This window comes from Cynocephalus volans, chromosome 14 (assembly GCF_027409185.1).
Source record: "Cynocephalus volans isolate mCynVol1 chromosome 14, mCynVol1.pri, whole genome shotgun sequence".
Lineage (NCBI taxonomy): Eukaryota > Metazoa > Chordata > Mammalia > Dermoptera > Cynocephalidae > Cynocephalus > Cynocephalus volans.
Genome location: NC_084473.1, coordinates 91,804,305 through 91,815,920, shown reverse-complemented (window position 1 = coordinate 91,815,920; position 11,616 = coordinate 91,804,305).

Here is an 11,616-nt window from a genome sequence, read left to right as displayed (position 1 = left end):
CAGATTGATGAAGTCCCTTGGAATCTTGTTTGTGTGATACGGAACTTCGGTCTGATCTGCTTGCGGGTGAGAAAGGATGGGGGCTTTGCACATGGAGTGCTCGTATGCCAGAACTCTTCTTCCTGGAGTCCACTAAAGCCCAGAAGTGGAATTTATTCAGATGGTGGGGAAGGAAAAAGAATGAATGAAGCAAGAAGCTGTAGCCTCGTGAGAGAGAGGCAGGTGGAGTGGGAAGCAGAGTCACAGCCCCCAGCAAGAAGGACACGTGTGTGTGTCAGTGGGAGCTGAGGATCTGGGCAGTGGGAGGACAAGGGCCGGTCTTTCTGGAGGGTAGGGAGTGAGTACCTGAGGTCACTCACCTTTGTCACTGGTGCCTGCTTTGAACGTCTGGCTGACAGCTCCATCCGTTTTCTCCCTGAAGGTTGCTCAGCCGGGTGTGTAGAGCCAAACATCAAGAAAGGGGAGGTATGTGTCCCTGTAACTGCACCTGTCCTCCTGCCATATCCTCAGGCCAAAGTACTCATGCGCCATTGCCCAAAGTCCCACTATTAGACATTGTTATTTCATTTTGGCTATTGCATGTATAGTATTTGAGACAGAAAGCTCTGGATTGATGCAGACCTGCATTTAATCCCTGCTCTTACACTTATTTGATGCATGACTCCAGGCAACTCACCTAACTTTAATTCTCAGTTTCCTTAACTATAAAACAAGCATATTAGTACTAACACTAAGCTCAGAAGGTGGTTTCTAAAGATTAAATGGATGCAAAGTACTGAACAGGTACCTAGCTAACAGTAAACGTGTAACAATGTCAGAGCTCATCTCTGTCATTATTTTTTTCCTTTCCCGCTCTGGGAACTTTTATCCCTGTGCCCTGCAGACAGGCTGCCATGGCTGCCAGTTTGAATGTTACAGAATCCCCAGCAGGACGTGGGCTTCTCTCTGTTCTTGAATAGGTTGTTCAGGTGAAGAGGTTGATCCTCATGTACTTTCCTACCTGGATGCCTCTGTGTTTGGAGATGTGGCCCCATAGCTCAAGCAGATCTGGGGTGTCTTTTGATTTTCGGACGCCTGCTTTTCCTGTAGGAGAACTGTTTATCTAAGTCCTTCAAAATATATGTCCTGTAATCATGAGAGTCTGTATCTCTCTCCCCCAGATGGCTTACCTCGAAGGGCTGAATATTTCTATATGCCCATCCCTCCTTACTTCCTGGTTTTCTGGGAGAGCATAGGCAGACAACTGCAAAGCACAGGGCCTCCAAGGCTTTGGGCTACTTTGAGCTGGGCTGACAATGACATGCAAGAGCAAATGCAGTGTGTTGTTGGGACACGATACAGGAGTCTCCCAACATGTGTGCATACATGTGTGTGTGTGTGTGTGTGCATGCACACGCGTGCATGCATGTAGTTGGGTCCCAGTGCAGGGTTGAAGGAACAGCCTTCAGTTTCTGGTCTGGAATAAAACTTACAGAAAATAAGTCTAGTTCCCAGGAAGAGGTAGGGATGGGCTAGGCAGGTTGTCTGTATTCTGAACAGGGGTTGAGGACTGAGCTCAGATGATGAAGAATGTGGAGAAATGGGGTAATGATGGGGACCTGAGCAAGGGGTAGAGAGACTCCAATTTGGGGCACACTTGTCCTTAGCACATTTGTAAGAACACAGCAGCAGCAGCAACAATAATCATTTGCTGAGTCTCTGCTACGTGCCAGAACCTGAACCAGGAACTTTGCATATACCTTATTCTGCCATTATTATGATAATTATGTGAAGGAGGGATGAAACTGAGACCTGGCTAACTCAAATCCTGTGTATTCTGTAATGCTGGAGAGTACTCCAGGCTCCCTACAGCGAGACCGAATATCAGCAGGTGCACGGCCTGTGGAGTCTGGGGGTTGGCTCTGGAGCCAGCTATGACTGAGCCCCAGGTGGAAGGGGATGGCACCTTGGTGGAAAAACAGAATAAAGACTGTGTCCACTAAAATGTAACAACACCTCATAACTTATTCCTAAGGGGGGTGGATTTTGAATTTCAACAACTGCAGACTCTACCCAGGACCACTTACGTCTTTTGACAACTTCCTTAAGCGTGACTTAAGTCTGGATGTCAGGTGCCAGTTCTGAGCCCATTCTGAGCTGGGAATCGGGACTCCCTAAGCCTTCCTCTCAGAAGCCTTGTCGTCAAAGCATGAAGAAGGGGCTGAGGGCTGAGTCCCTGCACGCCGGAGCCTCTGCCTCTCAGCCCCACCACTTCCCGGCTGAGGCTCCTGGATGGGGTGTGTGCCCTGAGTCAAAGGAGGGGACAATGTGGATACTCCCGGGTGCTGGGTCTCTCTCCCCACTCCTCACCTTCCCTCTCTACCCCAGGACCAGTCAGCACTTTCTAAAGGTCCTTTTCACTCTGGGTCCTTTGTTGATCAGAAAATATCACCCACCTCTGCTGCGAGCTTGGCTGAGGCCACCCACCCTGTGTCCGAATGGCATCTGAATGTCTGCCCTTCGCCCCCTGAGCGGCCACCTCAGCTCTAAAGAAATCACAGCAGCTCTTGACGCCAGTGTTCAGGACAAGTTTGCTTGTGTTTCACAACTCTGGAGGAGCGATGAGCGCAGAAGTCAAGATGCAGCATCCAGCTGTGAATTCCCTCATCTTTTTTCTCTTCTTGAGAAGGACTCTGATAGATTTGGGGTTGCAGTGTTCAAAACTGCTTTATCTTTGTTTCAACTTTTTTTTGAGCAGTGGTTCCTGGAAATTTGAGCTGCTCTGTCCCCCCAACATGTCTCTGTTAGATCATCACAGATAGAGAAACTCACTCTTAAAGACAACAGAGAAATTATACATTAGAGAAATTCTCTAGTAAACTAGCCCCCATGCAAAGTGAATAATCTTTTCAGAATATGATCTACATTAAGATTTTTTAAACTAAGACATTCTTTTTAAAATTTTATTTATTGATATTATTATTATTTTTACATTCTAAGATGTTGCAGAGCAGTTGGAGGGAGGAAGAGATGGGAAAGGGGAAAAAAATCGGGTGGGAGGAGGAGGAAGGAGGGAGGGCATGATAAAGGCCCATGGCACCCCCTCATTCCAACAGGGGAGACCAGGGGGCTTCCAGTGGTGGCTAAGTCATTGCTGGGCTGAATGCAGATGTCAGGGGGATGTGGCTGAAGCCCTTGGCCCCCCACTGCCCTGGCTCGGGAGCCCGGGGTGCTTCCTCTGGTGGCTCACTGTTCATCACTGGGCTGGTTGTGGATGTCGGGGGTGTGTGGCTGAGGTCCACGGCCCTCCCCCCAACCCCCAGCTTGGGAACCCAGGGGGCTTCTAGTCCCTCTAGGTTTTATCAGTGTTCTTTGGTGGTGTTAGACCTTTACTAGTTAATATGAAACTTTGTCTCTGGTCTGTGGGTATTTTGTTTTTCTTTTAGTTCTGTGTTGGATTATTCGCTATTCCCACCACTTAAACTCTGGAATGGAACTAATTAGTTGTCCTTTGGTTACTTCTAAAATGAGGGAACTTCCTGTGGGGCCCAGCACTTGAGCCCTGTGGTTGAGCTAAATTGCTGCTTTGCTGCTGATTCTCTGGGGAAGGCTTTTTGTGCAGCTCAGGTTTTAATCGTTGACCTTATAAATACTTCCGGATCTTGTGAGGTCTGGTGCACCTGGGTTGTATGGAAACTGGTCTGGGCCTGAATCTTTCAGCAAACTGCACCCCCTGCAGTGCTCTATTCCTGACCAGTCTACACTGAGTGAGCCTGTGCTGATTGGAGGCAGATCGGCTGTCCTTGCTGTGCCCCAGTGTTCCCCTGGTGGCCCGTCTCCCCCCACCCCCAACTCCAAACACTTCCCATGGGACGGGCCCTGCACTGGTCCCTTGTGATGACTCACCAGCCTCTGAATGGCTCCTTTTTTCAGTTGTTCTGGCTCCTCGCTCCTGTGTGGGTCCATGGGAACCCTGTTAGTGGTCTTGCTGGCCTGGGCACCACCAAGGCCCTCTTCTCCCCTGCCACATCCAAGTAACTCCATCTGAAAGGGCACAGCTGTGGCTTTTGCCAGCTCTTGCTCCGGGCACTCACCAGGGCCAGCCTTGAAGTGGCTGGAGCTCGAAATGGTGGGAGCAGTCCCTCCTTCTCTCATTGTGGCTTCTCCCACCTTCATGTACTCCGTAGGTCTCTCCTCCTCTTCCCCTGAGCTCTAGCGGCCCCAGCTTGGCAGTCATTGCTTTTTAATAGTTGTAAGTTGTTTGATTGTGGGAGAGGGTGACGCTGGGGACCGTTTATTCTGCCATCCTGACCAGAAGCCTAAACTAAGACATTCTTAAATCATGGTGACCAAACAATTGACTTTAGAATGGGTTTGGCTCCTGCTTTCATTACAGGAGTATTTTGAGCAAATCAGAGGTTCAATGTAAACATGGCTGTTTTTGGTTTTTCCACTTTTTCTGCTCCTCAGTCTATGTTTGTTGTCACTTTAGTCCTCCTCTCCTCTCAATCTACGAGCGATGGTTTGTGTCTCTGGGCCAAATCTAGGGCTAATTCACTCACTTCTTATTTCTACTTCCACATTTACAATACAAGTATCCTTAAATCTGACATTCACATGAACAAAAGGATTCAATTCAGTAAATACATATTTGGAGAGGAAACTAATATTCATGCTTATCCAACAATAGACTATTGATTTATTTATTTTTTTCATTTGAAATGCATTTATTGAGGACCTACTCTGGAATACATGCGTGAACAAAACAGAAAATATATATGATTCAGTGTGTTAAAAGCTTATAAATGCCATGAGAAAAACCGAGCATGGTACAGAGGTTTGGGAGCACAGGGTTAGTTGGTTGGGGAGGGGAGGGTGGGCCACTTTACAAAGGTGGCAAGACCAGAAGGAGGCAAGGGATTGAGCACACAGATGCTTGGAGGAAGAAAACCCAAGACAGAGGAAAGAGCTGGTGCAGATGCTCTGAGGTGGTGGCAAGCTTGGGGTGTTTAAAGTAACAGGGATAAAAACATGATGTGTCATGAAGCAAGGGTGGAGAATCAGATGAATCAGAGAGACTCAGGGGCAGCAGACCATGGAGGGCCCTCTTGTCTATTACAAGCGACCTGGCTTTAACTGGGTAAAAGGAGAGGTTTGAGGAGAGGAGTAACTTGAAAGGATCACCCTGGATTCTGCTTTGATAATCAATTATAGGGCAGAAGGGAAGGACCGAGGACTCCAGTGGGGAGGCTGCTGCAGTGACCCAGGCAAGAGATGGCAGTGGCCTGGCCCAGCAGCAGCAGCCACCTGAGGAGGTCACATGGTTGGGTCCTGGATATATTGGGAAAGTAGATTCACTGGGACTTGCTGATGGATTGGGATTGATGTGCTGGAGAAAGGGAAGATGTCTCCAAGGATTTTGAACTGTGCAGCTGAAAAAAGATGGAGTTGCCATCAACCAAGATGAAAAGGAGTATTGGAAGAGCAGGTTTTGGTAGGAAGAACAGGAATTCAGTCTGGACAGGTTAATTTTGAGATGTCTGGAATACAGACAAGTAGAGGTGTCAAGTTGGCCCATGAATGCTGTATCTAGACTGGAGTTCAGGGGAAAAGTCTGATTTAACTGTGACAGTGTAATCAGCATACAGATGGTGCTGATTACAGCATCCAGTAGACTGGATGGCATCCCACAGGGAGTGAATATAGACAGAGAGGAAAAGAGGTTCAAGGACTGAACCTTGAGGTGGTGGGAGAAGAAGAGATGTGACAGAGTGGACGGTGGCATCCCAAAGACAGAAGAGAAACTGCTCAAGTGTGACAGAGGCCACCTACAGCTCAAGGTGAGGTGAAGACTGAGGGCTGACACTTCTTTAGCAACGTGGAAGTATTTGGTGACATTGACAGCAGCATAATGCCATGACAATCTTAACTAATTATTAACAAAATTGAAATTTAAAGAAACAAGTAGTACAGTGTTACCAAAGTGGGTTCAAATTCTATAAGGTTATTTGCAAAACAAAACAAAACAACCCTCCCATAAATATATAAATAAGAAAGAAAGAAAAAAACAAAGAAAAAAGATTATAAGATAAAATAGTTAAAAGATGAGTGAATGAGTTCAGGAAACAGCATGCCATGTCTTCTTCATGCTCAGAAGTATCAGCATATTGAAAGTCTCACAGGTCCTTTGAGAATAGAACTTACTACAGTTTGTTCAGTGGTATGTTTCTTCCACTTTTTTTTTTAACTGAATAGCCAATTAAAATCTCTTGAAGTTACTGTTCCATAGAATACATTTTGGAAGCATAGGTGCTATACAATCATAAGCATAAATATATCTCCTTCCCCTTTGCTAGTAACGGGCACTCAACTGCCTCAGCTAGCTGTAATTCAACTTTTTCTATTAACAAATATGCTTTGATAGAGCAAGTGTTTTTTTTAATACAATATTATCAGTGAAAACCATTGTTATACACAGTAGACACAGAAGAAAAACAGAAAGGGAACTTGTGAAATGTTAGCCTTCACATTTTAAAGACATTTTATCAGGGAATAACATGGTACATGTAGATCTGGATTTATGGGTTGTGTTTTTCAAACAATTAGCAAATACTTATTAATTGCATACTAAGTGCAGGCTAGTGCACTAGGTGCTTGCTAGGTGCTCGTAGTGATTCAGCAGGCTACCTGGCAGGATTCTGCCTTACAGGGTTTATGGCTTTGGTTGATGTCTTTCTTCTTTATTTTTCTTTCCTTTTCTTTCTTTTTAAAAAAACAAACAAGCAAACAAAAACCCCAAACCAAAAAACAACAAATAAAACTTTTCTCTTTCTTGTCTCTCTATTATCTCTATTTTAATTAAATATAGGAGGGAAGTTCTTTAAAACAAAAGTATCTTATGAAACGTCCGGTGGGTTGGGTCTTGTCCTGAATTACTTTCTTTTGCCCTGTTAACAAAAGAGGACCACAAGATCTGCTAAGGAGAAAAGGGAGACTTTATTTGGCAGAAAGAAAAAAAAAGAGAAAGGGGATACACAGGCCCCGGCTGCACCAGAGACAAGCATCTGGTGAAGGACGGAGGAAGGCTGGTGTTCACGCTTTCCAGGGCCGGCCGCAGGCATGCTCAGTGAGCTTGGAGGAACACTGAGTGGTTATGGTGAAGGCTGTGTATTCACACAGTGAGTGAACGTGTCGTGAAGGTGTATTACTGCGCAGGCGCTACAGGCTGGCTGTGGCTGGGGGTGATGTGGCCTCCCTTATCCAAGAAGAGAGAGCAGATTGTCCTTGGAGTCCTTTTCTGCCTAATTGCAGCCATGGTGGGCCCTCAAGAATGAGAAGCGGGGTCGGCGGCTGGTGCGGATGGACTTGTCAGAGGTCAGAGCAGAATTCCCAGTTGTAGCTGATTTGTGTCTTCTGAGAGCTGCCTTTGATAGTGAGGAAAGAACACTTCATAGCAGTTGGTAAGATACGTACTTGCAGGCTGAGAAAAACGCTCGGCCCTTTCCCTCCCTCTGTGGCCATTTGGCTCTGTTTAACAATCTGAATGTCCCTTTTAATCACAGTGCGTTCATTTGTCTGTCCTTTGGGGTATATTTTAACAATCCTATAAAGAAAATAATGTAGAAGATGTTTTGCACCTCCGAGAACGCATCACTGTCCTGCTTCGGTGTGTTTGTCCCAGTGCCATGGTTGAGTGGAGGGGACTGTGCAGCTGGCCTGCGTCATAAACTCAGGGGTGCTTCATGCTAGGTACTCAGCGCCTCTGCAGAGTTTTATGCAGAGAGATCCAATTCTATCTTTTAGGGAAGGATGAACACCTCTTCTCAGGGAAGTTTCATGGTGAAAATCAGAAGTTGCTTTATTGTACCCTCATGGGCTAGCACTTCTGCTCTTGAAGATCTCATCTAGTCTCATGGATTTAGTGTCATCTATACATGGACATATCCCAAATTTATATCTCTAGTCCAAATGTGTCTCCTGAACTTCAGAAGCAATATCCATCCCACGGATGACTTGACATCTCTCGTTGTATGTCTAGCAGATGCATCAAGCTGAGTATGTCCCCAACTGATCTAATTTTACTATGAAACCTGTTCCACCTGCAGTCTTTTCATCCCAGTGAATAGCAACCCTATTCATCCAGTTGCTCAGGCCAAAAACCTCAAAGTCCCCTTCTGACTGCTCTTTTGTCCTTCTCACCAAGACATCCTGCTGGCTCTACCATCAAAACGTTTCCGAATCCAAACATGTCTCCACCACTTCCACACCCTAGTCTGAGCCACCATCTCCTTTTCACTGGACAGCCACAGTAGCCTCCTTGCTTGTTTCCATCCTTCATCACTCACTGTCCTTAAGGTCTTTTCAGCACTCAGAGTACTTTAGATTCTTCGACAAGTTAGAGGTCATGTGATTCCTCGGCTCGAAACCCTCCAGTGGTTTCTATCACACTGAGAAGAAGTGCTCAGAACCACTCACGTGATCTGGTCTCTAGGCCTCTCTGACCTGCCCCTGCTTCTCTGCTGTTTCTCGTGCACTTGTGCCACGTGGCCACTCTGTGGCTCCCAGGCCACCCTGGCAAGCTTCTGTGTAGACTGCACTGCCAGCACCTGCCTCCTGGGCTGTGCTTCGGCTGCTTGTTAAATGCCACCTTCCCAGTTGGCCTTCCCAGGACATGCAGTCTCAGCTGCACTCATCCAGCTCTCCTTAGCTCCCTCCCTGCTGTATCGTTCGCCTTACACGTGTCACCATCTGAAACCTCTTGCAAATGCTTTTCACTTTCTTGTGCTGCTTGTTGTCCTCCTCCAGAGGTGAACGCCATGGGGGCTGGCACTTTCTGTTGCCCTTTGTCCTGCTTAGTGCACTGTTGTGTCCCCAGTATCTGAAATGGTGGCCGGCACCCAAGAATGAGAACTGCATGTCTGGGCTTAGCATTTTGCTCTTGCACACCTGGCTGATGCAGAGTTGGTGTGTACAATCATAACAGATGTCAGAACACTGAAGTCCTTACCACCCGCGAGTCACAGCTGCTACCTCAGGCCCTCCTGTCACCCTCCACCATCCTGCCTGGGGTGTCCTCACAATCCAGAAAATACAGCTGGGCTGGTGCCCTCTCCCCACCCTCCATCCTGTAACTCTTATTCTTGCACATTTTAACTTCAAGTGGGTGGAGACACATAGCTTGATTATTATTATTTCACTTTAACTTACACATTGTAATTGTACATAGTTATGGAGTACAATCCGATGTTTTGATACATGTATAGGTTGCATAATAACTGGGTCAGGGTAGTTAATATATCTATGACCTCATGCCTTTATCATTTCTTTGCAGCAAAAACATTCAAATGCCTCTCCCTGGTTATTATATAATATATGAAACTTAGCTCTTAACCATAGTCACCCTAGTGTGCAATAGAACATCAGCACTTATTCCTACCACCTAATTGTAATTTTGTACACATTGGCCAGCCTCTCCCTGTTTTCCTTCCACCTTCCCCTCCCCAGTCTCTGGTCACCATTGTTTCATTTTCTGCCTCTATAATATCAACTTGTTTTCTTCTCAGGTTCCACATGACTGAGGTCATGTGGTATTTGTCTTTCCGTGCCTGGTTTACTTCACTCAACATAATGACATCCAAGTCCTTCCACGTTGCTGCAAATGGCAGGACTTTATTCTTTTTTATGACTGAATAGTACTTTGTTGTATATACAGCACATTTAAAAAATCCTTTCGTCCATTGTTGGACACTTAGGTTGATTCCATATCTTGGCTATTGTGAATAGTGGCGCAATAAACACAGGAGTGAAAATACCTCTTTGACGTACTGACATCATTTCCTTTGGGTGTATACCTGGTAGTGGGATTGCTGGATCGTATGGAATTTCTATTTTTAATTTTTTGAGGAATCTGTATAGTTTTCCATAATGGCTGTACTAGTTTACCCTCACACCAGCCGTGTGCAGGGCTCCCTTTTCTCCACATCCTCACCAACACTTGTTTTCTGTTGTCTTTCTGATAATAGCCATTCTAACTGGAGATTGTGGTTTTGATTTGCATTTCCCTGATGCGGAGCATTTTTTCATATGCCTGTTGGCTATCTGTATGTCTTCTTCTGAGAAGTGTCTATTAAGATCCTTTGCCTATTTCTCAATTGGGTTCTTTGGGTTTTTGCTGTTGAGTTTTTTAAGTTCCTCATATATGCTTGGCATTAACCCCTTGTGAGATGTGTAGTTTGCAAATATTTTCTCCCATTCTGTAGGTTGTCTCCACTCTGTTAACAGTTTCTTTTGATTTGTAAATGGAGGCACAAAGTTTCCATGTTTGTTTCCATTCAGTGACTGGGGACATCACATTGCATGATTCCAGGAGTTGTGCAAAATGACAGTCCTGTAGATGATGTTTCTGTCTCAGGCAAGGAGCCACTCCTTTTGGGTCGGGGTAATTATGTGATGCATCTACACCGAAGGTTGCAAGCATGAATTAACTGGGGGAAGCTGAAGTGGTGCATGACCCAATCTTTCCCTCAAACCAGTCAAATCTGTGAGGAATCATAAACCCACCTCTTTTTGCATCTTCCAAGCAAAAGAAATTATAGAAAGCACCAGTGAACCTGTTTCACAGAAATGTTGGCAATACATAACAAACAAGTATCTCTGTTTTTCTATGGGCAAAGGGTGGAGATAATAGAAATGAAGAGGTGAATTAAATAACTTAAGTGGTCAAAGTAAAAAAATATTGTGTGGTTCACCATAGTTACATTAAAAACAGTCGGAAGTCAAGCAACTTAAGTCTGATTAGTATTGTCATTGATATATGCAGTGTTAGTCAGAGTCCTCAAGGTAAACAGAAGCAACAGGAGAATAACTGTCTGTCTGTCTGTCTATCTATCTATCCATCTATCTATCTATCTAAGTGCCTACCCACCAAGAAAGAGATTTATTTAAAGGAATTGACTCACGTGAGTGTGGGGGCTTGGCGAGTGTGAAATCCATGAGGCAGGCTGGCAGGCTGGAAATTCAGGTAGGATTTCTATGTTGCAGTCTTAAGGCAGAAGTCCTTCTTTTGGGAAACCTCAATTGATTGGATGAGACACCCACATTATGGAGGTTGTCCTTCTGGCTGGTCAGTGCCCGTGTGCTATTTCTGTTCAGTACTTTTTACATCCTCTTTGCTCTCACCCAAGAAACTGGAAATCAGCCTGGCTGATTGCCCTAAATCTTAAGTGAAAAAATTGAAATAAATTCAGAGGAGAAACTTACCTAAAACTTTTGAGGAAAAAAAAGACAGACCTCACAAATTATTCACAGGACACCTTGTTCTTGGAAGAGTTTTCACAAAAGAATCAACCATCTCCTCTACAGGTCATTTATTATGAGAAGCTGGGTGATAAAATGTTGGCAAAGCCTACAGTGGATATTTTTCATGTTATGACAGATCCCAGACATGAGTCTGGGTCTCTTGACCTCAGTACAAGTGCTCTTCCTGTTACATGTGTGGAAGAGTGTGACCTTCTATTCTTTTTCTCTACTTTACTTTTTGCTGGAAAAATAACTAACATTCAGTTAAAAGCACAGAGATCTTCAATGTTCAGTTGAATGAGATTTGACAGTTGCATCCACCCATGTAATCACCATCCC